Raw genomic sequence first — 24644 nt, 5'->3', positions numbered from 1 at the left:
TGAGGGTAGAGTCACAGACAGTGTGTGTTTGTCTGCTTGTTGTGAAAGCCTTGAATTCAAATGGAGAGGTTGTCCCTCTCTATGCATAAGAGACTGTTGGTCTTGTTTATTGTTTTCTTAGCCTCTGTTTAGTTAGTAATAAATATCAAACTCTTGTTTCTCAGTTAAAGTTGGCTTCTTGTTCAATTAACTATAAGTAAGTAATAGTTATAAGTAAGTTATAATTACTTACTCTATAAGTAAGTAATTTCTCAGCAATAAGAACATTGCCCATTGATTCCTACTCTCTGCTTTCTGTTCTCAACTATAAGAGGACCTTTCCTCTTTTCCCACGGCTGCTAAGTCTGTTGGCAAATGCCCCAGGCTATGTCTCTCTCCTCCAATTAAGATAGTTGGCCCAAGATGTTCAGTTTTACTGGATGCTAATCCATGCAACTGCATTCATGAGTTAGTAGTAGTAGAGTTAAAGGTGTTTCTGCCAAAAGCAGTTGTGTTGAAATATTATAGAGGGTGGGGACATTAACTGCCAGTAGATGCGAATTCTGCTGTACAAGTACTGTATTGTTGTGGAACGGTGTCTATGTTTGCAGAACACAGACAACTGTGCAACAATCATTCTTTTTAAAAGTCAAATATTTCCATAGTCCAAGGTCTTGGGGAAAACAGCCACAGTCAAACAGTAAAGAGGATTCTGAAGAGATCTGATCTGGGCAAAACATCTGTATTAGACAACATTACCTACAGGAGATACAGGGTAGCCTCAGAATCTTAAATAGGGAGACACTTTAGAACCAGACTGCCTAGTTCTGAAACAACAAAAACATTCTTATGACAAAAGTCTGAAGCTGCTCTCTCCTGTGCAGTGAGCAGACTCAGTTGCTATCCATCAAAATGGAGCATGGAAACCTGTAAAAGTGACCAAGCAATATATGACCTCAATATCATATTTGGCTCAGACCAATGATACAGCTGTCTACAGAAGGAAAAAAAGAGATTTCCAGAGCCCTTAAAAGTCATAAGACTATGATGGATGAGATAAGTGAAAATGTGTCTGTAGCAGATACAGATATGCCAGGGACTCGAGAGAAAACAAATGAAACTGTTATATCACAAACTGCCAATGAGATTTCAAAGAGGGTTTTGGATACTAAGATGCCTGACCACATCAAGAACTACAGCATTTCATGTGGGTGCATAGAGAGAAGTTGATTTTGCAGGGAGGAGACATCAGTGGAGAACTGAACCCTTGGACTGCAGTAGTTTTGAGACTGCACATAGATTCACACAGTGTGTGCTTGTTCCACATATCAGTTTCTTGTGCCATCATTTTACCAAGTTTGGAAGACTATATATTACAGAATGACCAACAGACTTGAAAGAGGATTGGGTGATATCAGAATTTACATAAATGGCAAACTGCTCTTCTGAAATGTTTTCCCTTTTTGCTCATTTTTCATACACAATCAAAAATTTAATAGCAGCACAGCAATCAATCACGGATCCCAATAGTGTTTCACCCTATTCACTTCAATCATTACCTGCATATCTGAAGGCTCCTCTTCATCTACAATGAACAGCTGTAGTGTTCTCCTGTAGGATGGAGGTGACTTTGTCAGCTTATTCTTTGCTGAGTAGACATTTCAGAATGGTGTTTCTTTCCTTTCCCCTTGCTCTATTGTCCTTTCCAAACTGAATGTCAGGATGAAAGTAACTATCAGTCTAGACTCTTACTGTAGTTTCCATAGTATAAGTGAACAAACATCTGCTTGCAAAATATAAGCAACAAGGAAATGATCACTTTAATCATTCACACTTACCTTAACATAGGAAATTAGAAAGCTGCCTTCTACTGAGTCAGACCACTGACTTGTCTAGCTCAGTATTGTCTACAATAGCTGGCAGTGTCTCTTCCAGGTTTACAGGCAGGAGTCTCTCCCTGGAGATGCCAAGGAATAAACCCGGGGCCTTCTGCATGCAAGCAGACACCCTACCAATGAGCTACATCCCTATCCCCTAAGGGGAACTTCTGACAGACAGTACTCACATCTAGTCTCCCATCCAAATGCAAACCAAGGTGGACCCTGCATAGCAAAGGGGATAATTCATTGCTCGCTATCACAAGCTGGAGAAGACCAGCTCTCTTCCCCTTAAATCATTACTAATTGTTAATGTGTTCATTAACACACATCTTTCACATGATCATCTGGGTCTGTTTCGGGGAGTGAAGGGTTCCTACTCCATTCCTGGCAGTTGTGAAGAGACTCTGGCTTTGCTAACTCACCCTACACATAAACACAGCAGCCGCAAGCTTCATTATTGCTTCAGGGAGCTGGGTCCTCCAAGGATCAAGGGAGGTATCCCACAATGCATTGCACTCCCAGTGGAGAGACAGTTGTCAGTACACCAACAGCTCTCCTCTGACTGGCCCCTCTAGCCACAGAACTCTCTGACAAATATGTCCCCCAGCTGCCAGGCACTGCTTAAAACTGAGATTTCAACACATGATCGGCAGACCAAGGTAGAGCAGCTGCTATTTTCATCCTACCTCAGTAAATATCAAGGTGAAAAGGTTGGGCTACCTACATTTGAAAACCTGGGTAGGTGTTTGTCCCATGGGTTCTCACATGAAGAAAAAGCTGGGTTTATTGCCTCCTACCTTCTGGTTCTCAAACATGTGAAAGACCTTTTTTGCGGGGGTGGGGATTAAATGTGGAACAGAAAAAAGGGTCTGACTGTGTAAATCAGAATAGCTAGCAGTTTTGTAGGCTGCTCATGGGGCCAAAATAAATCCCAGCAGGTGCCACCTAGAGCGAATCTAGACCATAGTCCCCCTTGTTTGAAAAATAAATGGTTACTTCTGCAAAATTAAAGATTAGAGAGAGACCAGGATCCTATAATGGTGCAATGGAATGGCAGAAGAGAGTTGTTATAATCTTTTTAAATTAATGGAACCTGCTTGCTTTTAGAATGAGTAAAGAGTTAAGATCTTGTTTGGACTTTACACTTTAAGGAGTTCCGCCAGCCTGGCAATTTCTTGGCAAATTTTAAGTATGGTATGGATTGCTGCATTAATTCATCTAATGAAAAAGTATCCACGTGGTTCATTTTCCTGTCCATCAAAAAGTAGTGACATGGGATAGATAAAGGAATTGGCCTCTTTACAACACTCGAATGCACAGCTAAAACATTCAACTTCTTGCAGGTTCCCATGATTGCTTCTTTCTTGCCCTGCTTTAAAGCTAACATTTGTAGATGGGATAAGTAGGATATTACTTTCACTTTCACAAAAGCGGATTCTGTTGTTCCACTGAAGAAAGGTTGTGTGGCATCGAGAACAACAATACTAAGTGGTGCTCTTACTCCTGGACTTTGGGGCCAAGGTCCAGGGTCTCTACACTCACTGGGGTTGCCCAAATCCTCTTTAGACTGTCCTGGGTGGTGTGGTCACTGCTGGCCAGCACTGCGCTGGGTGGCCAAATGTGATTATGACCTGTGCCGGGTGCTTTAGTGACAGAGGGGGGAGTGCGGAAAGAAAAATGTGGGATTGGAATATGTTAAGTTGTGTGTTGAAATTTTTCTGCTAGTGCATATTTGCATGAGTATATCCCAAGTTTTAAAAATACTGTGTGTGTGTGTGTGTGTGTGTGTGTAAGGAGATGGAGATGGTGGAGATGGTGTGTGTAAGGGGATGGAGCCGCTCTGGCAGGAGCATCTAGGCTCCAAGTTCCTTCCCTGGTATCTCCAAGACAGTGCTGAGAGAGATTGCTGCCTGCAACCTTGGAGAAGCCGCTGCCAGTCTGTGTAGACAATACTGAGCAAAACAGACCAATGGTCTGACTCAGTATATGGCAGCTTCCTATGTTCCTATGAGATTATGTTTAACTTCAAGTGGGAGAAGGGCCTCCAAACACCTTTAGGTCCAGGCTCCAAAATTACCTAAGTGCATCTCTGACAGTACTCTGAAAGATTCTGAATCTGCTTTGTTTGATTGTACATCATTGGGTGCCGGTTTGCTGCCCCCCCTCATCACAAACTTTAGGAAGTGGGCTCCTGGCTTCTAGGAATTAAGTAATTCAACGGTGGTCAACCTGGTCTCTGCTGCTCTTCAATTTGCTGAGATTACCTAGGCCTCGTTAGTCTGGATGTTGGCCAGTGATTCATGTGAGTTTTGCCCCTTTAGTGTGGGTTTTTGTGCACTGAGCATACCGTTTTATTACTGGGCTCCGCCCATCTATTTGCCCACCCTCGGTGACATGCTGGCCTCCATCCCAGCTCAAAAGCTGAAAACCCCTGTTCTGCATACAGAGCCTGTGTCAAAATATATAGATGTAGAAATGTATTCTTTTATTCCTGTTTGACAAATAAAGCTGCTCGTCCTTTCACACACCTGTTCATGGTCTTGTCTAAAGAAATAATCTCCCTAGCTGAGGTTCTGGAGCATACCGCAGGATCAGGCAACAATGTGAAGAAAGTGGACAGACTGCAAGGGAGCTTATTCCATGTTCAAGTTCATGAATGGCAGATAAGCAACAATATCTCATGTTTAAAATGATTTGAAGAAATTAAGAGGTTAGCCAGTATGTACTTGTTAAGATGATTTTGTTTAAAATAAATGTTTTAGGGATGGGTGGGTTGATCCTATATTAGCTGACTGAAAAGCTGACTGATATGAAGAGTGTTTTTTAAAAAAAATTGTACTTTTATTTTATTTGTACTACAAATAACAAAAGTGGGTGTTTTTTTTAAAATTTGTACTTCTCCAGGAATGTAGAGAAGAATTTACTAACAGTGCCACTTAGAAAACATTATATAGAAAAGCAGAATATAAGTAAACATGTTGAAATAAATATGAATTGACTGAAGGTTATCAATTGAAGGTACCTGAATATTCTCTGTATTTTTGCCCCTCAGTAGTGGTTGCTTGAGTATAGCAGGGTTATAGATAACCTAAAGATCATGATTGCCTGGAACAGAGAAAAGCAGGATGTTCATTGAGCAGAGATCTCAAGTGTGGTCCACTCTAGACTGGACCACTTCTGAAATCTCAGCTCAACGAACAGCCGATATTGCTCACCAGTGTTTAAAAGAGGAGCAGGGCCCTTTCTAGAAAGAAATAAAGAAAAAGGATCTTCTCTAGTTCATATGGGATTCGTTCTGAGATCAGAAGAGAGAATCAAATTATATTAGAGCCACATTATCTATTATATTATAATATAATATATTATAATATTATCTATTATATTAGAGCCGCATTATACATTAGAGCCAGACTATCTGTGTTAGTCCTCACTGCCCATCTAATGGGTATCTTTCTGCAGATACCCATTATTACCCTCTTCCTTGACTTGCTTAAAAACTAACAATTCATAGATGAGAAGTCTTGAATTGTGAAGGTAGAAACTATAAAGGGACTTGCTTAGGGGTTTTGGAAAGTCCTCTTTATATATGATCATCTGTAAAGTAAATTTGATGAGTGCTGGATTAATTAAGGGTGCATTTTAGTAAGTCCTATAGATATGCTAAAAGAAAGAATTTGAATAGACTTTTTAAATCAATCAAAAGCAGCTTGCCTTGACACCATGAAACTGTAGGCTTGGGAAAAAAATATTTAATAAAAAGGCAATTGTCATAGAATTCTAGCAGAAATAAATTACACACTGTAGCTGGCCTTTTATTACAGTATCACATACCATATTTTATGGTAGTGATTTGGGCTCTTCCCAGAAGTTTGGTGTTTGTTTCAGAGTGAAAGGGTTTAATAACATCTGGGGTTTGTTTTACAAAAGATTGTGAAGGTAAGAGTAGCAGCTAGAAAATCCAAAGAGCTAGGCTTCAAATCTCAATATGGTGAATATGGAAAAGATTCTAAATAAAAATAATATCGTTAAATATTAATAAATAAAAATATCTACAAAGAATAGACAACATTAGATTGAAATGTTTCCCTAGCCAAATGCATTAGCAAGCAGGGACACAATTCTATGCAAAGTTAAGTGTTCTTCAAGGGCTCACACTTAAGGGCTCAGTTTATGATTCTAAGCACCTATACTAGGCAGAAAGTTTCATAAATCAACAGGGATTTGGACACATCTCTTTGCTAGTTGTGGCCTAGGCTTGTACCTGCCCCAGGTTCATGTGATGGATGTGAGGCATGTCACAGGTGGCCTATGTGTTTCCTCCATTTTCCCATTGGTCTATTGAATTCTATGCCTGGAACAAGAATGTGCATTCCCAGCTAACGAAGTAATTGTGAACTGCCCATGGCCTTTTTTGTATGGGGTGGTATATAAATGTACTAAATATATAAAATAAATAAAAATAATAATCAATCCATCCATCCATCCATCCATCTGTGCTTTGAAGTGTTCAGCCTGTTGATTAACAACTGTAGTTTGTTGCTTTCTTTGCTTTTAGAACTGTTGTTTAAATCTTCATAGCAATGATAGTTTTCACATTTAAAATTGCATAGCTGGAAAGGAGTAGTAAAACACCTTTATATAAGTAGTAATTATAGGAATGAATGCTATCTTACTCCAAGATAAGATAATGGTTGCATCAGAGACATGTTTGGGAAGGCATTTCAAGCATAGGGAGCAGCAAAGAGAATGGGCAAGGTTCACATATTACATTCAACGCATGTACAACATGTATGTAAAATGTACATACATGTATGCACATACAGTTATTCACACATTAGTTTCAACACCCTTACTATCTGTATCCTGCATCTGAGAGGCTCTGTACCCTGCTTCACTTTTTAAATGAATGCATGTACAGTCATCCACACAAAAACATGTGCATATGTAGAGACACCTGAACACACAGAGGATGTAATGTCTGAATAGAGCTCTGGTGAACCTTCTGGCAGCTGAGACTGGTAGAGTTGGGGGAGCGAACTGCTGCAGCCAGAAGCCAGGAAGGGCCTGGCCCCCAGCTGATTGTCAACAGTCTCACAAAGCTCATGACCACAGGACAGCATGCACAGACCTCACATACCCAGGAGCACACTATGGGGCTGCTGGGTAAGAAGTGAGTTTCTAACAAAGCAAGCAATGTTCCTGCAACCTCATGTCATTGCATTATTGGGCCTACCTTCCTGAACTGCTGCATTCTGTTATATCTGCTGATGATTGTTTCTCTAGCTTCCTGACCTGCACAACCTCTGAAGGTACTTTCCCCATCTCAATCCTGGACTCTGTTGTTCTCTGGATGCCCACTGTGGCATGGCTCAGAGCCCACCACCACCTTTTTTCTTGTCCACCCTAGGAGGACCCTGGAAACAATGGAAGTCCTATTCCTGCAATTACAGACCCCTGATTTTTCTTCAGCCATTCAAAAGGCTGTAATAATTTACTGCCAGGGACCTGAAGGCCAAAGAATATATACACACCTGTCATTGCCTACCAACTTGGAAAGGAATGCCAGTTCTTATGAAGCTACTCTTCAAGTCTTAGATGATTATTTGAACCCTACTTTGAACCTGATTGCTGAACGTGAAAGGTTCTATTCTAGATTCCAATTGCCTAGTGAATCTATCAATCATTATCATTGCATGCCTTAAGTACAACCTTACAACCTTACAAGTACAACAAGTACAATATTACATGGAACCAAAAAGACAAGGATTGTAGAATAGAACAATATCGGACCTCTGAAAAGTATAAGCATGCATATGTATTCAGTACTTGGTTTGGGCCCCCTTTGCAGCAATTACTGCCTCAATGCAGCGTGGCATGGATGCTATCAGCCTGTGGCACTGATGAGGTGTTATGGAAGACCAGGATGCTTCATTAGCGGCCTTCAGCAATTCTGCATTGTTTGGTCTCATGTCTCTCATCCTTCTTTTGGCAATGCCCCATAGATTCTCTATGGGGTCAGGTCAGGCGAGTTTGCTGGCCAATCAAGCACAGTACACTGTATACTTTTCAGAGGTCCGATATTGTTCTATTCTTCAATCCTTGTCTTCTTGGTTCCATGTAATATTCTAATTTTCTGGGATTGTGGATTTGGGGTTCTCATGAGCTGTACGCCATGATCATCACAATTATAACAAATTAAGGCTTGACTTATCTCGCTTTGCATGTAATGCATCTGTCTCATATATCAGTTTCACCTTTTAATTTGCATTACTGAAATTAATGGACTTTTGCACGATATTCTAATTTTTCGATTTTCACCTGTAGTATGGAACCCATATTACAGATGATGAAGCATCCATATGCTGATATGACTGCTGATTTCTCAGATGCTCTTGCTGCTACTCCTGGCACTGCCATGCATTTCAAACATCAAAATCAGATGAAGGCAAATGCAATACCTTTACAACACTAAGTGGGGAACCTACCCAGCACTGTGCCAACCATTTAGAGAAGAGCTTTCAAGACTACAGCATGCTGACATCACAGAACCTGTTGATTCATCAGAATGGGTCTCCCATCCCATTGTTCTTGTATGAAAACCAAATAGGACTCTTCATATATGCATAGATTTAAGATGCGTAGATATATGCAATTTTTGGGACTATGGATAGTCTCAATTTCAGGGTAACATTTTAGTGTATGGCAAAACCATTGAAGAGCATGATGCTAAACTGACAAAAGTCTTAAGAAAACTCCAACAACACGGGCTTACTAGCTCTGCAGATAAATGTCAGTTTTGCATACATCCGGTGATGTACTTGGGACACAATATTTCAGAGTGGCGTATATTCCGAAACAGACTTGCTGAAAGCTATTTGGGAAGCACCAGAGCCACACAACAAGGATGCACTTTGACCATTTTTAGGTGTCTGTGAGTAAATTTGTTAGATAATCTGCCTCAAAGGTTGTTCCATTGCACCTTCTTTTTAAAAAGAATGTAGCATTTAACTGGGATGCATCCTGCAAAGCTAGTTTTCAGGCTATCAAACTGGCCATTGCTGAAAGCCCGGCTCTCACTTCTTTTGTCACCAACAGCCACACTATTATAACCACTGATGCTTCTGAAAATGGTTTGGGTGCCATCTTGACCAAGCAAAAAGGAGACAGAGAAGTTCCATAACTGTTAGTCCCATAACTGTTACTACAAACGGAGAGTCTTTTTTTGTCCAATTTGTTTCCCCAGTCTACTAACTTCTACAAATATTTTTATACCACTTTTAAACAAAAGTTCCCAAAGTGGTTTACATAGAGAAATAAATAAGAAGGAAGGAAGGAAGGAAGGAAGGAAGGAAGGAAGGAAGGAAGGAAGGAAGGAAGGAAGGAAGAAGGATCCCTGTCCCCAAAGGGCTCACAATCTAAAAGAAACATAAGATAGACACCAGCAATAACCACTGGAGGGATGCTGTGCTAGGGTTGGGTTGGGCAAAGACAAGTTTGTTCAGGTTGGGTCATCATTTAATTGGATTTACCCCCTCAACAGAATGAATATGAACTCTTACAATAATATCTTTTTATGTGTTTAAATTGTCCCAGTTTGCCCAATAAAGTTTGCTCTTTGGTGACACTAATTGGCAATGACAATAAAATGGAATTCATAGCAGCTTTTGCTGAGGTCTAAGTCATCTTACTAACTTAAAATGTCAAAAATAAGGAATACTGTGGAGCTATTCTATCAGCACTATGTAGTTCAATGGAGTTGAAGTATGTTGAAAGAATGCATTATTTTTCAGGGTGTATTTTTCCACTAAACAATTGATCTGCAGACTGTTAGCTTGCCTACAAACTGCTCCCTGCACAGTGTGTACAGGTGAAACTCGGAAAATTAGAATATCGTGCAAAAGTCCATTAATTTCAGTAATGCAAATTAAAAGGTGAAACTGATATATGAGACAGACGCATTACATGCAAAGCGAGATAAGTCAAGCCTTAATTTGTTATAATTGTGATGATCATGGCGTTCAGCTCATGAAAACCCCAAATCCACAATCTCAGAAAATTAGAATATTACAGTAATCCCTCGACCTACGAACTACTCGACTTACGTTGTTTTCGAGTTACGAGCGACAAAAAAGACTGGAAGTAGTTGCCGGTTTAGATTCAGCTTATTCGACCTACGAATTTTTAGATGCGGCTTCCTCGAATTACGAATGTTTTCAGACTTCCGTGGTGCGCTCCTCGACTTACGAAAATTTCGACCTCCGAACGTGCGTTCAGAATGGATTATGTACGTAAGTCGAGGGACCACTGTACATGGAACCAAGAAGACAAGGATTGAAGAATAGAACAATATCGGACTTCTGAAAAGTATAAGCATGCATATGTATTCAGTACTTGGTTTGGGCCCCTTTTGCAGCAATTACTGCCTCAATGTGGCGTGGCATGGATGCTATCAGCCTGTGGCACTGATGAGGTGTTATGGAAGACCAGGATGCTTCATTAGCGGCCTTCAGCAATTCTGCATTGTTTGGTCTCATGTCTCTCATCCTTCTCTTGGCAATGCCCCATAGATTCTCTATGGGGTCAGGTCAGGCGAGTTTGCTGGCCAATCAAGCACAGTACACTGTATACTTTTCAGAGGTCCGATATTGTTCTATTCTTCAATCCTTGTCTTCTTGGTTCCATGTAATATTCTAATTTTCTGAGATTGTGGATTTGGGGTTTTCATGAGCTGTACGCCATGATCATCACAATTATAACAAATTAAGGCTTGACTTATCTCGCTTTGCATGTAATGCGTCTGTCTCATATATCAGTTTCACCTTTTAATTTGCATTACTGAAATTAATGGACTTTTGCACGATATTCTAATTTTCCGAGTTTCTCCTGTATATGACAAGGGAGCCAGGTTACAATCCAGCTTCGACATGGGGCGTTCTATTTCTCTCCTTCCTCTTGCAGCAATCCAAAGAACTCCTCCTCCGCATTCAGCTCATTACTGGGTTAAGAAGTTGACCCCTTATACCATACTTAGCTAGATTATTGTTGCATGGGGTATGTCTGCCCAGGCCACAGATAGCTGGCATGCTGATGTTGCATTTGTATGATAAAATCATCTAACAAGACATGTGAAACACTTGCACCAGTGAGTGCTTTGCTGGTAACCAGTAGCACATTTAAAAAGCCATGGCTGACATCTAGACTAATGATGCACAGATTCGGCACAGGGCACCATTTTGCCAATCTCCCGCTCCCCTGGAAGCACTAAGTGTGACCTGGAAGTAGCTCCCTGAGGGCTGCGTAGACCTTACCTAAGTGACTTCTGGGTCACTTAGTGAACTCCACGCATTGGAAGAACAGACTTCCAATCTGCAGATAAACCTACATTTTTATGTTTTGTGGCCCATACGTTTGAGGAACAAGGGATAACCATATCTGACTCCCTTTGAACCTACCTTGCCTACCTTGTATGTTCTAGTCTTGGGGGAGTAAATTATGAAATCCCTCAGATTTCTCATTTGTAGGCAAGTCAGGTTTCTTCTGCTATAAAGTCATGAGACTCTCTATGGTTCCATAGCAAAGTCAATAAGGACGCTTGGTGATGTCCACATGGGAAAGTCAACTGGACCAAAATACACACTCTCCTGTAGAGGGGCTATTCATAGTTGTGTAGAATTGAAAACATGCAGCTCTGTGTGTTAAGTCTTCTTTGGCTGCAGAACTTCTGTGTATATATTTTTCTGATAGATGGGCAAGGCAGGAAAACACTGGGGGGGAAATTACTATCATCGTATTTGCAAACAATCCTATTTATTGCTTCTGGGTTTGATCAGTTAACATCGTTACTTTCCCTCCTGAAAAGGCAGTTGCTTTCTACTTCATCCCCAATTGTACTTCTCTCTCCATTTTCAAATGCACTGAGTACAACAGATCTAGGCAGGTGGTAGTTAAAAAAACACACACACACACAACACAGAGAGAGAGAGTAAGCTGACATTTTAGGTAGGTGGGGACTAAATCTGGAATAGAAATGCACAGCTTTTGAGTCTCTCTGCCTCTTCCTATGAATAGCAGCCGTTGTTCTCTGCTGCCTTAAACACCAGTTTCAAGACCACCGTCAGCCAACCAATCAGCACTCTGTTATTGAATTATAACAAAATTCTGAGCTCTGTCTGCTTCTGCTGCTACTGCTGCTGCTACATGGGCAAGTGGGGGGAAGGGTACTGGATCAACTTTTGGAGCCAGGCGGGCTTGCCAACAATAATTTGCCTTTTCCCAGAGGGCCTACGAAGCCTGCAGCAGGTTCCAAGTTCCTCCGAAACTGGCTGTTCAATTTAGGCTCTTTACCAGAGGGCTTGAAAAGGGTTATAGAAAGGCAGATAAATGCACTTCTTGTTGCAAGCGTCCCTGACAAGCCAGGCCTCGAGAACAGTGATCTCATTTCTGCCTCATTATTAGTGGGGCCAGATTTTTTCCATTAACAGGTAATTGAGTAGAAACTAAAATAAGCAAAGTTTGTTTAATCCAGGGTACTTTCTTGCTTGCATGCAAAGGAAAAACACTTTTAGAGGAGTTTGTTCAGAGAAAATCTCTCTTTTCTTCAGAATTCATCTTTTGCTGCTATGCAGTTATAACTACTGCAAGAATCTGGCTCATTGTTTGGATGTTGGTGCTTAAAAAAAAGAGTTATTCCAAAACAAACTGGCTAATAGAATTATGGTTGTGATATGAACCTCTCTCCTTTCATGCAGTATGTACACACATGCATTAGAGTTATGGATTTGTCTTACTTAATGGTTCCAAAGGAAATAAGGGAGGAGGAACTAATTAAATAATCCGGCATTCACTTTTCAGGTGCAGTGAGGAGGCTCTTGAAAGACAAGGGTAAAAGTGATTGGTGACCAAGTAGCTTTAGTAGAAACCTGGGATCCAATCAAAGCTCATCAGAGATGCATCAGGTTGGCTCAGATCATTCATTCCCAGTTACAGGTAGACACTCCAGCATCTCAGAACAGCAGTGGTGGAGAGCTTGGGTGATCCAATCTATATAATGCAGTGTTACTCATTGTAAGGCCCAGGAGCCAGTGGTGGCTCCCCTTGGCCCTAATGTTTATCAAGCCTGTGATAAGCATTGGCTGAAGCCAAATACTCTTCAGCTTCCCTGGCATCCACACAGAGGTCAACATTCCCACCATGCAGTGCTGCACTTTGCTCAGAACCTTACGGGAAATAGAGCCCAATCAAATTTCAGTGCCATCTTGGAAGATGGTGCATGGAGCACTGGGAAATATTGTCCTTCCCAGCACTTTTCCCATAGAGCAATATGGGGAAAGCCTGGGAAGGACCATATTTCCCAGTGCTCCATGCACCATCTTCCAAGATGGCACTGAAATCTGATTGGGCTCAGTTTCCTTTAAAGGGACCTCACATGCTGGAAAATGTGTAATGTATTGACTGGTTTCAAATCTCTCTCTCTCTCTCTCTCTCTCTCTCTCTCTCTCTCTCTCTCTCTCTCTCTCTCTCTCTCACACACACACACACACACACACACACTCCAAAGTAGCCATATCTAGCCTAAGAAAGTACCCTCAGCATGAAGCGTGGCCTTCCATTCCTTCTGTACATGTGGATTCAGAGCAATTGTTCAGGCTTGTTCCTCTGCAACACCATTGTGCAGGTGCTAAGGTTGCATAGTGTTCATATTGGCCTTGCCTTTCATGGGGCCAGATTGCTCTGTATACAAAGTAAGTTTTTCTTTGCTGCTGCTGCTGCTCAGTGCCTTAATGTAGCATCTCATTTGGAAAGCCAGATTACTGGAAGGCTGAAGTTATACTGATTCCTGAGCACCAGAAGGAGGTAGCAAAATGCTGGGATACTGGAGGAATTGTTTTCTTTCTTGTGATCTTTCTGTGGCATATGTGGTAAACCATCCAGGTTCTTAAAAACTGAAATGAATAGTGGTTAAGATTGCTCAGATGTAGGCCTACATGAAAGCTACAACTATTTGTCTGGAAGATATGCTCTGTAACCCCCAATGTTTTGGAGATAGCTGTGATCATGGAGTTGTGGGAGAAAAGGTACCCTGTGTATGGTTAGACACACTTCGTATACTCTCTGCCTATGCCCTGGCATGGTTTTGTGTGTACACCCTTGTCAAATTAAGATCTGCATGTGTTGTTTTTTTTAAAAAAATGTACTATATAATTTTGCTGCAGAACTGAGGCAGCACAAAAGTCATTTCAATTCTCCAAGTGATGCTGGGCACTATTATTGAGTGTTGGAGTGAGTGCACTAATCCTAAGATGGCTGTGTCCAGGAAGGTGGAGTCGAGCATCATAGGCACCCTGTAAGCTCTTTCCTTGAGCAGCCCCTCAATGACTTGTACCAGTCAACTTTGAATGGACTAGTTGTTAGTTGCTCCAGTTGCTCCAATACTGCAGTCCAATATCAGATCCAGTCTTTCCTCCTTCTCCTCCTGGCCCAGGCAGTTTTGGCTTATTCCTGGCTCATTTAATTTGTTATCCACCACCCTGGGGTCCTAGGATGAAGGGTAGTATATACATCAAATGAATGAATGAATGAATGAATGAATGGCTGCTTTGCTTCATGGCTCTATGCTTCATCATTGCTTTGGCTGACGGGTCTTGACTGTCTTAGCCCTGCAGAAGAAAGTGAGCAGATGTCTAAGGGCTAAGTCATGCGCTGTGGTTGTTAACTGGTTTTGAGCACAGCCCTACTGAATAGGAGATAAGAACTGGAGAGCCATCCAGTATCTATCTATCTATCTATCTATCTATCTATCTATCTATCTATCTATCTATCTATTTTTCATTTCATTTCATTTCATTTCATTTCTACCCTTCATCCTGGGAGCCCAGGGTGGTGAACAACAAATTAAAACAATCATAATAATTTTATTAAAAATAAAACTCAGCAAACACAGCTAGAAACCCAACAAAATAGGAACATGGAAAACAGCTACTTACTGGCCAAAGGTGTAAATGAAAAAGCAGTCATCATCAGTTGCCTCTGAAAGACTGGGAGTGAGGGAGCTAAATGGAGTTCATCTTTTAGTGAGTTCCACAGCCTGTGGAGCAGTAACCAAAAAGGCCCTGTTCTGCATCCTTGACAAAACGAGTTTCAGCAGGCATCAGAATATGGAACAAGACTCTTCCTTCTAATATAGGTATGTAGATGTAGCTGGGATCAGGTGGGCCTTAAGGTACTTGGGGCCCAAGTGGTTTTTGTCAATATTGGCATTATGTCTATGTTGAGCCTATGAAAAGAGGTTTTGCTTCATATAATAAAAAATATTTTTTCATATGATCATATTACATTAAATGCCAAGTGCTTAGAGTGCTTAATATACAATATCACAGTTAGCTTTATGAAAGCCCTGTAAAGTAATATAGGGTAATTCTCCCCACATTGCCATAGCTAGCCTAAGACTACCTTGTAGCTTAATATAAGATTCTGTAGCAGCACCAGAAAAACAATTTTGGGAAGGGCACAGAAGGGGCAAAGGGTATTTCAAGGAGGGCAAAGGACTTTGTCTTACATGTAAGATTTCTGAAAGAGAAATAACATATGAGAAAGTCATTCCCATATCCAGACTAGAGCAGCCCTACCTGGGTAGAGCTGGTTGTGAGAAGGGCTGGGATCAAGCCCGATCCCAGTGCTCCGCAACTGGGTAGCTTGGGTTTTTTTACCCAGGCTTATAGTGGGGTAGAAGTCTGCAAGTGTGCCTTTCTCCTCCACGCCCCAGTCATTTGAATGCTCGGTCTTCTTGCAGCCCGAGCATTGACAAAACCAGATGGCAAGAGTACCTGGCAGATGGCAAGAGTACCTGGCAGCATGGGGGAATCCTTCAATGCACCATGCTCCTGGCACAGTATATTGTGGGATGCCAGAAGACCTCCTCCTCTGACTTGTGGCTCTGCTGCTCGTTAAGCTGCCATTCATGCCGAAGAGCCTACTGGGGAGGGTGGATCAGGTGTAGGGAGGCAGGTAGGAGCCTGCTTCCCCGCCAACCTTCCCCAACATGGTCATGAGAACCACCTCTATATTTCATATTAATACTCTCATCCTAAACATAAATGGAAGTGAGCCCATGAGGAACTGCTCTTATATATTCACGTGCCTGATGTATATTGATTGATTTAATATTGACCCATGATAATAAAAAAGTACTCTAAGTATGTGAAAAGTTCCTTTCCTTCAAGTAACCTTCCAGTAATTTGGGGGGAGGTCACATGGGAGTTGGAGGTTTGCCCCTTGTGGTACTGCCTATGGTAAGATTTGAACCTGGAACCCTGCTCACATTCTTTGCATCTCTACCACAACAGCTCTCTTTTATTCATAGTTATCGTTTCTAATGTTCTCATTGTTCAAGGACAGAACCACTCAGGCATTGCCCTAACTCTTTTTGATTTTACTATTTCAAAATAAACCCATTTTTCTCTTTCCCCCATTTTCTTTTTTCATTGCAATGCTACTGTTGTCCTGAGTGTGTATATGAGTGTGCATTGTGCGCATCTTTCTCAGCTTACCAGATATGACTCCGGTCATAGTTCCTTTGACCAACACCGATCAGTTAACATACATGACATCTTTAAACTTTAATACATTTTTCTCACTATAAATGCCACCAGTCAGCTTCCGTGTAGGTAGGCTTCCATTGTTAGTTGTCAAAGTCTTCTTGAGTGGATTTCCCACTGTGTCACTTTTGTGTGAGTCAAATCAAGATTATAGGTAACCAAGAAGAAAAAGAAAAAGAAGAGAAGGTTAGACCCTCATTTTAGAGTTTAAGAAAAATCTGCCAGCAGGTTGCAGTTCGAGTTGGTAATATACATGAAAGGAAGAGTCCAAGCTGTGTCACCAGTGTCACTATATTAGGCTTTCAGGAAAAAGCATACAAAACACATATTGTAGTGGTCACACACAGAGACATAAATTTAGGAACAAGATCTGCCTTAGCTTGAACATAGTTGGCTCTGATAATAAGGAACAATGAACGGAGGCTATTATGAAACGAAACCCAGGTGCTTGAATGGATTGAGCTTTGAGTTGAGTTCTCTCGGGGGGGAAACCCCCACCACTCTTACCTTTTTCACAGGTTGGATTCTGTCCTCATTTTCTCTGTTCATTTGCCCACCTCTAAGTTTAAAAGGTTGTAGGCTTTATTTATGGATCAGTTTTGTGTTTAAGTGATCAACTGTTCTGGGTGGAAAAAGATTTCCAGTTGTGTTGGATGTGATTTAATTTGATCATAGGGCTGTGTGATGCCATTTTGTCTCCAAAAAAGGTCCCTATGTGTAAAAACTTTACAATTCTGACTGTACTTTTTTTTTTTTAGCCTACCCAGTTTCACAGCAATATCGTGCTGTGGCCTTTGTGTCAGGCAGCTTGGGACCACTCACAAAACCACTTTTTTGTGGAGTTTGGTGTTTTCATTTGTGTAGAACCAGGTCCACATTTGAATGTACATACAGATGATATAGGTTTATTTATTTATATATTTATTTAAAACATTTTTAATACCGCCCAAAACGCAAGCTCTCTCGGCAGTTTACAAGAAGACAATAAACAACTAATAAAAAGATTAAAATATTCCAACTATTAAAATTTAAAATGTTAAAACTATTAAATCACAATTAAAACAATATCTAATTAAAAGTCTGGGTGAACAAATGTGCCTTAACTGCCTTTTTAAAAGTTGTAAGAGATGGGGAGGCTCTTATTTCAGCAGGAACTGTGTTCCAAAGCCTTGGGGCAGCCATGGAGAAGGCCCGTCTCCGAGTAGCCACCAGACGAGCCGGTGGCAACAGCAGACGAACTTCTCCAGATGATCTCAATAGGCGGCGTGGTTCATAGCAAAGAAGACACTCGCTTAAATACTCAGGGCCCAAGCGGTTTAGGGCTTTATAGGTTATAACCAAAACCTTGTACTTTGCCCGGAAACTTATCAGCAGCCAGTGTAGACCTTTTAAAATAGGAGTGATATGGTCTCTCCGAGATGACCCAGAGACCAACCTGGCCGCTGCATTCCGGACCAACTGCAGTTTCTGGACCTCGTACAAAGGCAGCCCCACATAGAGCTCATTGCAGTAGTCAAGTCTGGAGGTTACCAGCAGATGTACTACTGTTCCGAGGTCATTTATCTCAAGAAACAGACACAGCTATTGTATCAGCTGAAGCTGATAAAATGCACCTCTGGCCACTGCCTCAACCTGGGACACCAGGGAGAGTTTTGTGTCCAGAAGCACCTGCAGACTGCGTACCTGTTCCTTCTGGGGACATGTGACCCCATCCAGAACGAGCAGATCAAAATCATCTCCCGAGTTCTGACTCCACACAATCAGTACCTCCATCATCTGGATTCAGCCTCAGCCTGTTACCTCTCACCCACCCCATCACTGCTTCCAGGCAGGCATTTAGGGAGGTTATGCCTTCTCCTGATGATGTTGACATGGAGAAAAAGATTTGGGTGTCATCAGCATACTGATAACACCCTGCACCAAATCTCCTGATGATCTCTCTCAGCGCTTTCATGTAGATGTTAAACAACATCGGAGACAATATGGAGCCCTGAGGGACACCATACTGAAGTTCAGTTTCTGAAGAACAACAGTCCCCAAGAGACACCATCTGGAATCTGCCCGTGAGGTAAGAGTGGAACCACTGCAAAGCAGTGCCTCACACCCCCAACCCCCTCAGATGCTCCAGAAGGATACTATGGTCGATAGTATTGAAAGCTTCTTAGAGGTCCAAAAGGACCAACAGAGTCACACTTCATCTGTCAATTACCAATTGGAGATCATCCATCAGGCCAACCAAGGCAGTCTCAACCCCATAGCCCACCCGAAAGCTGGTCTGAAATGGGTCTAGATAATCAGTTTCATCCAAGACTGCCTGGAGTTTGGAGGCCACCAACTAACTTGCCCAGCCATGGAAGGTTGGAGACAGGCCTATAGTTGCTCAGCTCTGAGGAATCCAAGGCAGGCTTCTTCAGAAGTGGTCTAATAATTGCCTCCTTAAGGCAACAAGGCATCCTGCCCTCCCTCAGAGAAGCATTTATGATCTCTACTAGGCCTTCTACAACAACTTCCCTGCCAGATAGTATTAGCCATGTTGGGCAAGGGTCAAGAGAACAGGTGGTAGGCCGCATCGATCCAAGCAGCTTGTCCACATCCTCATGAGTCACAAACTGAAACTTTGGAACAATGGAACAATGAGTTTATTAAAAGCCTATGATAAGAGCCAAAATGGATCTAGTAACAGTATGTCTAGTCCACCATCTGATTTCTTACAGAGCCAGTTAAATGCATCCAAGAAGCCCACACACAGGGACACAAAAAGAATTGGCGTAATTATACACTGTTGCTTTGCGCCCCAACCCAAACTCAGCAAATAGTATTTTTTTATATTATTAGAATGTCTATCTAATAATTTCTAGAATTTCTATCAGTGCTTATTAGAAATTCTATCTCTGGAAATTCTGTTCTGCTATCATGTCTCTTAGCCATTGATAGAGCTATCCGCCACCCATTCTTCCCTTCCCCTTTAAAGCCATCAAATCATTTGCATTACCACATCTTGTGCCAATTAACTTCATAAGTAAAAAAAATCATTATGAGACAGGCAGTCATATTCAGTCCCTTTCCTAATAATCTTTTACAGAGAATTTGCACACACCCCCTCACAGCCACTACACACAACTTTTATGTCAGCTTCCAAAACTCTTTCCTGCTAACTTGCTGCCTGTTCAAACTTCTGGGCCTCTACACCCCTGTCCCCCCCAATCCTCTTCCTGGGTGGTGTGGTCGCTGCGCGGAGCTCGGTGGCCAAGCTGAGCATGACCTCTGCTTTAGGGACAGAGTGAGGAAAGAAATATGTGGGATGGGAATATGTTAAGTTGTGTGTTGAAATGTTTCTACTAATGCATTTTTGCATATATTAAATTCTTACATTCTTGTGAGTTCATTTGCTGTTTGTGCCCTCAAGAACCCACGTGTTAAAAATACTGCATGTGTCACTCTGTGTGTGTTTGTATGTATGTGTATGTAGGGAGATGATGCTTAACATGCAGGGGGAAGTGGTGTTCCAAAGGCCTTTAGGTCCAGGCTCCAAAATTACCTAGGTGCACCTTTGTTGCCACTCACCCCTGCTCCCAGCAATGTCTTCTGCTCGATGAGGGGAGTAAACTCCCTGCTTGCTCCTTTTTTGTTTTGCCTCTGCTCACTATTTCCACCTCCTCCTTGCATCTGCCTGTCATTTGCCTCATGCAGGCAATGGGCTGATGCAAGCTGAAGGCAGCAAGCAAGGAAGGAGGTGCATCGCTGGAAGAGACCAGAGACTGCAAGCAAGAGGAAGGAGCAATGTGTGGCTTGCTTGCTGCCTCTGGTTCGCGTCTGATGCATGCTGGAGGCAACAAGCAAGGAAGGGGCACTCTGCTTCCTGTTCTTCCTGTGCACTCAGGTGATGGATGGATGTGAGCTGGAGGCAGGCAGAGCACTTGTCTCCCTCCAAGAGAGGAGAAAGAGGAAGGAAGAAGGGTGACAGCAGGAAGAAGGCTCCAGCCAGGGCTCAGAGCTGTTGGGGTTAGGGCAACACCTAGTGCTTTGCATCTAGGGTTGCCATATTCTAGCTCTCCAAATCTGGGTGCCTAACTTGCATATTATGTAAATTGACATGAAAATAATTTGCATATGCAAGTCAGCAGCTTCCCTTTGCAGTTGACTTGTATTTGCTCTGGATACCTACCAACAATAGTTGGGCAAGAGATCTTTGCCTGACCCTTTCCCTTGACATTAAGAGCACCAACAGAACAACAGCAACAACAAAAGAGCACAGCTTTTTAACTAAGGCTACAATTTTGTACACACTTATTTGAGAGAAGATATGATCGAAACCAATGGTGCTTACTTCTAAGTAGGCATGCATTGAATGTAAAGCCAAGGAAGTCCTTAAACATTACAATACACAGGCTGGTAGGCAGGTAGTGATTCACATCAAAAGCAAGCTATCCTCTCAACTACCTGATAGAGATGCCCTGCTGATAACAAACAAGGCAACATTGCTCAGGGGATTACTATACTTGTGAAAGTGAAACCCTCCCAGCTAGCCTCCTGTGTTCTTCCTTTCTTAATCCAAGTCCAGAGGTTGAGCAGAATAGTGACTGCACATTTTGCTCCATAACTCCAGTTCTACAAGGGCTAGAGCTTAGCTTAAAAAACAAAACAAAACAAAAAAAGCCTAAACCCAGGCAAATCTGGGTGGGCTAAGCAATCTGGGTGAGATGTTTAAAATCAGGGTGATACATGGAATTCCGGGGGGCATGGCAACCCTATTCGTGTCAGGTGTCTATTTACATGAGCCAGCTCTGCATAAGAGGACCCATTATTTCCTCCTATAACTGCTAAGTTTAAACAGGAGCCTTTGGTGAAGAATTCTAGCTCAGTCAAGGAAAAAGTATTGGAGATAAACTGGTCCTTTTTAGCTACCCTTTTTAATATATAAGAGGATAGTCTTAGAAAGTGGGATTAGCATTCTCTAATGCAGTGTATGTGGAAGTTGCCATCTTGCTGTTAAAACCCATAGGAAAGTAACCTAAAGCAACTTTCAGCAAGGAATGCTTCTATTGATTAATCAATGAATACATAAAATAAACAGCTGGCAGCTTTAAACTTAAACTCTCACAAGAGCCAGAACACTAAATAATGCAGCTAAGATGTTTTGGTGTACCCTTGTAAACTGAGACATTTAATAGGGGGAATTCTGTTTTCAGCTGTTCTGTTCCACAATCTGGAACATTCTGATAGCAGCCAGTGCTTACTACTGTGTTGAAGAAAATAGGCAATACTGTGCATTTAGCAATGAGGAGGGCACTCTTTTGAAGAGGTTTGCAGCATTTTGTACCGGTAAAGTGCTGAGAACTGTTAAACTGTAGTTATTGGCCCTGACCCAGAGATTTCTTCATATACAGCAGTTTTGTGTTTTTTCCATGGACCCAGCAGATGGTTGTGAGATGCTGAGACCTTTGACAATCACTGCTGAGACCTGTAACAAGCACCGTAAGGAACTAGTCATGGGAACTGGATTCATCAGGTTCGATGGTTAAAGATTGGAAACTTATTTAGCCATAGAGAACAGTATTGTCAAAAGGAGCTGTGGGAGAAGAAATAATGGGGGTCAATAGCAAATTAGCATACAGTGAGGTCATTAACACAATCAAAAACTGTGTTTTACCGGGATTTGGGAGCTGTGCCTGCGCCCAATTTTTTGTTCCGTGGAAGCAGGGAGGAGGAAAAGCTACTCAGGTTTTCCTCTTACCTCGCTTCCACATAATCACTGCTACCCAAATTTTCCTCCTACCTTGCTTCCACACAACCGAAAATTGGAAGAACACACAGCTCCCAAACCCTTGAAGAACACAGTGAAGCTCATCTCATGATCCTCAGATGATCAAAAAGCAGCCCTGGGGCAGCCGAATCGGCTGCCCACGCGACTGCTGGCTCTGTCATGGGCGTGCGATGACACACAAGCAAAAAAAAAATGAAATTAATGGAGTGCTCGCTCAATTAACCTCATTTAAGGGGAGGGGGGAACAAGATCACACTACAAAACTGGACCGCACTTGAGAGTGTGCTCTAGTGACATGGGCAGAGGACATCCTGACATGCTATCAGTGTGTCCCTTTATCACATGAGAGAGCTGTTCATATATTTTAAAAAGCATTTGTAGCATGTGTAGAAGAGTGATTCAGATGGTCAACCCCCCCCCCCGTATTAAAGGGATGTGATGAGAGCATGTCAGGATGTCTACAGATTTCACTATGGACTATTGATGCAAACCTTTCCCTGACCATGTGCTGGGACGGTAGTATCGATACTGGCCCACTGCAATCTTCATACCAAAGTTACTGATGTCAGATTCAGTCAATGAGTTCATTCACACAAGCGGAAACTGTGTTCTACCTGGATTTGGGAACTGTATGTGTGCCCAATTTACGGTAAGCAACAGAAGAGGAAAACCTGGTTAGGAGTGATTGTGTGGAAGCAGGGTAGGAGGAAAAGCTACCCAGGTGTTCCTCCTACTTTGCTTCCACACAGCCGAAAACTGAGAGCACACTCAGGTGGAGTACAGGTGGAACAAAGTTTTTGCTTGTGTTGAATGACCTCACTCTGAGTTATACCTCCTTTGAGATCACAAGGAAGAGGAAACTACAAAAGCAGTATAAAATCAAATGGACTATGTTTACCTAGTGAGGCCAATGCTAAAATAGTGCAAAAGTGAATGAAGATTAAGTATTGGTGAGTTTATGCTTTTAATATGCTTGAGCAACTTTTAGGGCTTCCTAAATCTGTTGTCTGCATTTGTTAGAAAACAATGTGATTGTTCTCCCTATAGTAATCTTCTTGACCCTTTTGCTATATTAAAGAAGGAGCATTTCCAGAAGGATTGCAAAGGACATCAGTCACAGCTGTCGCATAGTTAAGCATTTCATCAGGCTTGAAGCTATCTTAGAGTCTCCTCCACACAGTCCTACCTGGCACCTGGTTCTTGTTCATTTCTCTGAGCTCATCATGATACGATTGTGGCACCAAACGATAATGAGATGAAGAGGTAGCGTTTCCACAGCAGGGGCATCTTGGGGACATCATTATGAATGTTCTTACAAAATTTTCCTTCTCTACAGGACATCTCCATATCTGAGATCCAGTCTTCTGCCAAACAGAGAAAATCCCAACAGGGCTCAAGCACTTAATGGAATGTCTGCTCTTATTTCACTTTCAGTTGCTTTTATTATTTAAGACTAAGGTACAAAGTATATGGTTATAAGCAGGACATTTCTCTATATTCCTAGCAACAGAGATTAGCTATTTTCCTTTTTTTTAAGTTATGTATTGACCCAGGGAACTGAACATTTGACAAACTGACAAATCGGAGCTGATTTATTAAGTTTATATATATGCAGTTATGGCATCAGCATAGCAATCAGCACTGACCCATGGACAACCATATAAGTAAGTACACACAATATTGACAGAAGGTTTTGTGAATGCATACCTAGGTCCAGATTCCAATATATTTCCCCACATTTTAGAGTCCTTTATTTTAACAGTGCCTCCATTGATTTCGATAAAGCAATTTGGAATGAACTGTTCCCAGCTCAGGCCAAAAAGAAAAAAGAAGAAAAAGCAGCCGATGTAGTTTCTGGAAAATATTTTTTCCCCTGAAAAAACCCACAGATGGGAGCAGCAACAATAACAACATAAGAGGCGTTTGCAAATCATAGATTTCGCTTGTTCTGTCTTACGAGAAACAAATAAGTAAGACCTAAATTGGCTCACGAAGAGCACAATGGCTCTGTTTGGCCCTGAACGAATGTGACCAATTTTCACCAACTCCTGCCCCTCTTTCATTTTCAAAGATTGGATCTTTGCAGATTGAAGTCATCTGGTCTCCCAGTTCTTCTAGACTTATCATATTTTATTTCCACATCTGTAATTAGTTACAGAGCTGGTGTGGTGAGGGCTAAGGCTGAAATCTCGTGTTTTGTAAAGCGCATTTTAAAAGCACTTTATCACTTGGGTATCTTCGTAATGCTAGTTGCACATTATGCCACTGCACTCTCCACCAGCTGGTGTCGGAGAAGACCCTGCTGCATTGCCTACCTTGGGTGCTGGCCCAGAGTGCTTTATGACTAGGCTCAGATGCTATCTCATCATTTGGTATGTAACCCCACCTTTTTGCATTAACTTGCTCAGACCCTAAAGGTGGAAGCAA

General features: G+C 41.9%; 1 long non-coding RNA gene across 1 annotated transcript in view; it reads right to left on the bottom strand.

Moving 5' to 3' along the window:
- The window catches only part of LOC128351401 (uncharacterized), a 29343-nt gene extending 5778 nt beyond the window's left edge, over positions 1 to 23565 (bottom strand). Inside the window, exons 1-4 of the long non-coding RNA XR_008319756.1 lie at positions 23404 to 23565; positions 16406 to 16578; positions 14843 to 15132; positions 1539 to 1689 (exon numbers count right to left, since the gene is read on the bottom strand). This is a non-coding gene — a long non-coding RNA (uncharacterized LOC128351401). The remainder of the gene's footprint in view (positions 1 to 1538; positions 1690 to 14842; positions 15133 to 16405; positions 16579 to 23403) is intronic.
- Between the last annotated feature and the right edge of the window lie 1079 nt (positions 23566 to 24644).

This window comes from Hemicordylus capensis, chromosome 3 (assembly GCF_027244095.1).
Source record: "Hemicordylus capensis ecotype Gifberg chromosome 3, rHemCap1.1.pri, whole genome shotgun sequence".
Lineage (NCBI taxonomy): Eukaryota > Metazoa > Chordata > Lepidosauria > Squamata > Cordylidae > Hemicordylus > Hemicordylus capensis.
This window is presented reverse-complemented; position numbering and strand designations above follow the sequence as displayed.